The sequence below is a fragment of the Telopea speciosissima genome, unplaced genomic scaffold (assembly GCF_018873765.1).
Source record: "Telopea speciosissima isolate NSW1024214 ecotype Mountain lineage unplaced genomic scaffold, Tspe_v1 Tspe_v1.0041, whole genome shotgun sequence".
Taxonomy (NCBI): Eukaryota; Viridiplantae; Streptophyta; class Magnoliopsida; order Proteales; family Proteaceae; genus Telopea; species Telopea speciosissima.
The window spans coordinates 65,293-69,767 of record NW_025317377.1 but is presented as its reverse complement, the minus strand read 5'-3'; positions in this window follow the sequence as shown (position 1 = coordinate 69,767).

Below are 4,475 nucleotides of genomic sequence, written 5' to 3'. Positions count from 1 at the left end.
GCTCAGTGATGACTCTGTCCACTCTAGAATCATGGTGAGGCGTTGCCTTGGGACCCACTGTCCCGCTGTGACTCCCTAGAATATAAGACATTCAGATACGGCATGTACTCGGCCTTACGGTATGGGCAACTCCTAATCATATGCCTTTGACTTAGTTGTGATGATAGGTGGATCACAAGCCTGAGGGGTATTGGTGGACCGTGATGACCGATTATGTGGAGTTGCACTCCACCTCCCAGGTTGCACTGGAGTCAAACCTGGGTAGGTCCCTTTAAAATTCCTATTGGGTCCCATGGGTTCCTGTGGACTTGTAGGTCTCTTTCTGGATTTTGGCTGAGTTACGTATTCCTCCTCTTGTCCGTCCTTCCCGGACTTATCAGGCACAGGGTGTGTATCGGGCACTGGAGGAGTCCCTGGTACAGCCTATGCCCATTGCGCAGTGTGAAACTGTGCATTCAGACTAGCCATGAACTGCTGTTGCTGATGTTGCACTGTAGTAGTTACCTCATTCATGAATAGTTCTTGACGTTCCTGAAGGTCTTTTAGCATATCCAAGAACGTGTCCTTCAAAAATTCATCTTGGTGTCGCAAGAAACTTCTCATCATATCATTCACCATAGTGGTGACATCGTGAGCAGTGAGGGAGGATTGTGCAGCAAGTACAGGGGGTGGGTTGCCCTGCGCACCAGTGGTAGCAGGTTCTGAGGGAGGTATAGGTGGTGGCACTTGCGATCGGGGCACTAGCTGCATTTCCTTTGCTATTGCTTGAAGCTGGGCATTCATAGTTTGCATGAATAAGTGCTGCTCTTGTTGCATGGCCCACTGATTCTGTAGCATAGCTTGCAACATGTTTTCCAACATTGCGGTAACCTCCGCATTATTTTGAACTGGAGGCATCTCTAACGGAACCGCACTTGAGGAGTCCGCGGCCTTATCATGGGGAGGGGAACGATTCCCACTAGAATGGGTACGAACCATTTCGAGTACCTGCTCATTCGTCACCCTCATAAAAAAGGAGTCAAAATAAAAAAGCACAAAAGAAGAGTTTAAGTCATTGAGTTCCCACACTCATATGTATGCACGACAAGTCGTAAGTGATAGGAAAAACATAAAGGAGGAGTACTATGAGTTAGAATTGGATGGGCCAAGGAAAGCTAGTCGAAAATTCCACTGTTGGCTTGGGCGGTTGAAGAGCAAATTACAAATAGATCATACAATCGCTTGATCAACCACCCGAAAATTTCTACATTCAAACACAGAGATTGACAGTGACAGTGACATAGAATCCTTAGCTTAGGGTCTATAGTTCTTTATGTTTTCTTATGTTTTAAGCTCCTAATCACTGCTTCCATGAGTTCAGACAAGGATTTTGGATCCTTCTCCATTCTAATCAAATTTTCTCTACTGTCCTTGGGGAAGTTTTGATATGACATGTATATAACCATTTTCCACCACTTTATCTCTTATAATGTTTTTGTATTAAGGATTCTCTCATCTTTTCATGCAACCTTTTGTATATAAATAGTCATTAAAATGTCTTCATTGTATACAAATCAATATACAATCTAGTTCCACAAGTAACAGGGCATGTATGAGGCCATCTTTCCACAGACTACTAGTTATTTAAGTTACTTAATAATTTCAGTCATGCACTTGATCCACTATTCTAGATTCTATACTCTACTTTGGAAAACTTTAAACCCTTGGCTGAATTTTTTTTTTTTTTTTTACTTATTACTTGATCCATGTGTGCAATAATCACTGTGTGTAACACCAACTTATTGTTTATTTGATTTGATTGTCTCTATATCCGCAAGCTTATGCACACATCCACCATTTATCTCTCATATACTTGCTGTATAGACCCATCTACACATGATTTGGACTATTGAGATTGGTTCCTAAAAGAATGCCTGAAAGTAAAATCTCTCTCTAAAGTGGATCCTTTCCAATTTTTCTTAGTTAAGGTGAGAGAAGGATAGTTCTTCGAATTGCATTTCAGTTTACTTTTATTCTAATATTTTTATGTGCATTAATTTGATATTTTTAAGGGAACAAACCCCCCTCTTTTCTCTTCAACTACACTTAGGAGACATAACACTTCTCATTGCTGTATATATATAATTTTGTTTTTTTTTTGAACCAGGAGTGTGATAGATATTTGTACCTTTCTTTACTCATTATTGCCCATTAATTGGTTTCATTGTTGGGGTTTAAGCCTTTATTCCAATTAATCACAGTTGTACTATTTCGTGTTTTTTTTTTTTGGTGGTTAGCTCACCCTTGCATAGCCTCAACTCCTCTTTTTACTGGCTTACACCTGTTCACACTCGAGCACACACTTGCACTACTTAGTTTTAGTTGTGTATTGAGTTAATCACAAAGATAAAATAGAGGATTGCTACTGCCTTCCTCTTTTATTACTCTAGGTAGAGATTTGGAAAGAAACATATTAATATTTGGGCTGAGACTTGATTCACCCATGGTGGAGTACAATAGGTTGCATAAATGGATTTGAAAGCTCTTCAATTTTTTTTATTTATTATTATTATATATATATATTTATTGGTTTAGCTTATTCACACACCTTATTACTTGCACTATTGGCTTCGATATGCATTATGTTTTGGTTTGCAAGTGAGGGTGAGATAAAAGTTTACTTTCTTTAACTAACTTATCATCGGGTTGTAGTGACTCTGTATTACTGTTTTTGCTTGGTAAGTAGTATTACCTCCAATATGCTTAGTTTTGTGGAAGTCTATTCTAATGCTTAGTATTATGCCCATTGCTTAATTGGTAATAGGATAGCAGAATTATTATTAGTTTTGCTGTACATTGGAGGGCAAGGGAAAGCTAAGCCTTAGCATTTCAGTCTCTCTTTTCTATTGGTATTTTGCTATTTTAGTTTCTTTTCTTTCGTTTAGAACTCTAAAGTAGTTTTTATTTAACTATGTAAGGAACTTTTTGATAGAATTCTCTGCTGTAATTTTGGGATCATCTTTTGTTTTTTTTTTTTTTAACAATATACCCGCTTACAGGGTCAAAGTAATTCTCAGCTGGATTCTAACTAATTGGATATATGTTTTTCCTTGTTTTTTTTTTTTTTTTTTAACAATATACCCGCTTACAGGGTCAAAGTAATTTTCAGTTGGATTCTAACTAATCGGATAGATGTTTTTCCTTGTTGATCAAGTTTTATAACTGCCTCGGTAGAAGGCCAAGTACCAAACAATGGAATTTATTATTGACTTAACTTATACTAATGTGCACTGTTATCCCTATTATGTGCTACTGTTCTCAGTTTTCACACCAATCAGTTCTCTTCCTAAGTTCACAACCATATAGCTTATTGTCTTGCACGTTTTAGATTAAGATCTAATTGTGGTGAGTAATTCAAGAGTCTCCACCAGACTGTGATTGGTGCAAAGCATCATGCTCTGATACCACGCTGTCACACCGCCATTCCGACAAGGGATAAAATATAGTAAAAGGGTATGATTAGGATGACACGTGTCATCCCAACCACTACTAGGATCACAGATGCAGTGTCCCAATACACAGTCAGAACTAATATTAACGACACAGTAATATTAGAGCGCGGAGGAAGAAATATTACATTTTTGAAAATTCAAAAATACAAGCAGAAGCGTTTACCATGATAGTTGTTTCATGCCCAAACTACTAAGTGATACATATAGTTTAAAGTTCCTACACAAATTATATAGTGTAAGCAGACAATATTATTACAAAGGCACAAGGCCCCAAAAGTCAAAATATAAAAGGGGACCAAGTCCCAGCCATCAGTATGCCCTGTAGGCAAATCATCTCGAGGACATCGATCGCCATGTTCCTCCGCCACCTGCAACATAATCTAAAAAGTGTGTACACGAGGGGGTTAGCTCCACTGAGCCAGTGAGGGGATGGGGATGCACAAACACACAAATCACATAGTCCAATGATGCATGCATATGTTAAATAAATTTTTCACCTATCATCACAACTAAGTCAAAGGTATATGCTACTGTGACAACTCGGGTAATACTGTGGGTTACTTTTATCATTGCCACAATGAAACCTCAATTGTCACTTGGGGGCCTATGCCAGACAAAGCCACCAAAACTTTCCAGTGGCAGACCCCTTGATAACCATCACTACCATGACTGGCTCTCTCTCATACCACAGAATCCGGGCTCTGGTTATCCAACACCTAAACCCCTGTTGGCAAGGGTCATAGCATAAGGGTGCAAAGTCCTAGCCGCAGATATACTACATGCAAGTCCTATCATCCCATGTGGTATTCCGGGTGCATAAACATCCCATACCATCTCACACCTGCGTACCAGCATGGTACGACACATATAGTTCAATATGACATTCAATAAGGGTAATTCATGAATATATATATATCCGGGGTTCCAGCACCGGCATTCACCGACACTGTAATCCAATAAAAAATGGAAAGAAACCGCAACATC